Here is a 1,028-nt window from a genome sequence, read left to right as displayed (position 1 = left end):
CACTAATTTACGATTGCTCTAGGACGCAAGCTGATACAGGGTGCCCGGGAAGGGGGTAGCCCTGCCTCTGCCCAGCTCCCCGGGAAGTGAACTTAAGTTACATGCAAGCTGCAGTACGGCTAAGGCAGCCTAAAGTGAAAGCGCCTACGGAGGAGCTGGAGTGTAAACACTGTACTCACATTTTAGGGTGCTAAGAAGACTCTTTTTCAGGTCTAAATCTATGCAACAGGTTTTGATATTTCCTTTCCAGCTAGGGCTAAGAGCTGCTCCCGTTCACATTTAACCACTGTGGTTGTGAGATAGAAAGAGAGGAAGAGGAGTCAGGTATATCCCTAATAAACGTGGGGCGACCGAGCGTGGTAGCATGGAGGCGGGAGACGCAGCTCAGACCTCGCTAGCACTTTCCATTATTTCCACGGTCCCCGTTGCGGGAGGGAGCGGAAGGCACACGGTGTGTGCGCGCAGAGGTCGGGGACGGGAGAGGTTTTGTTGCCTTTTCTGCTCAGAGCAAGCTTTGAAGCGGCGCGGTTGTACCGTCCCGCCACTGTTGGCTACAGCTGCGGCTGTGAACCATCCAGCCGCTTAGGCTGGCTAGGAAGCGCTGGGATCGGGATGCTTTCGTTTACAAACAAGGACAGTTTGAATCCTGCAGAGACTGGCCGGAATCGAGGCACTAAGCGGTTGAGAGCTCATTTTGTAAAAGAACGGAGGGAGCATCATGCGAGGGGACTTTACCGACCCGTCACCAGCATGCCCGATTTTGCTTTAAACGAATTTGAGCTGTTTTTTTCTCCACCTGAAAAAGAAGCCTCTATTTTCCATCCCCGGAGGATCCAGGGCGGGAAGGGCCCGCTTGCCACTGTTTGGTGAAAAGGCCGGACAGACAGGTAGGAGGACGACGCAGCTTCCACAGCGGAGTGCACTCGAGAAAGTACGGGCGTACGCCGCGGATATACACAGGCGTTCGGACATGCTGGGAGCTGGACACGGTTGATCCGCTGCCCCCCCTACTCCGCCCTCTTCCTCCT

At 54.8% G+C, this 1,028-nt stretch overlaps 1 protein-coding gene across 1 annotated transcript in view; it reads left to right on the top strand.

Moving 5' to 3' along the window:
* The first annotated feature begins 663 nt into the window (after positions 1-663).
* Positions 664-1,028, top strand: part of SIX2 (SIX homeobox 2) — a 6,638-nt gene continuing 6,273 nt past the window's right edge. The window contains exon 1 of the transcript XR_004082218.1: positions 664-887. The gene's annotated coding sequence lies outside the window, so the exon portion shown is untranslated. The remainder of the gene's footprint in view (positions 888-1,028) is intronic.

The sequence above is a fragment of the Geospiza fortis genome, unplaced genomic scaffold, assembly GCF_000277835.1.
Source record: "Geospiza fortis unplaced genomic scaffold, GeoFor_1.0 scaffold41, whole genome shotgun sequence".
Classification (NCBI taxonomy): Eukaryota; Metazoa; Chordata; class Aves; order Passeriformes; family Thraupidae; genus Geospiza; species Geospiza fortis.
Note: the sequence above shows the minus strand (reverse complement) of the source record. Positions and strands in the feature narration are given on the sequence as shown.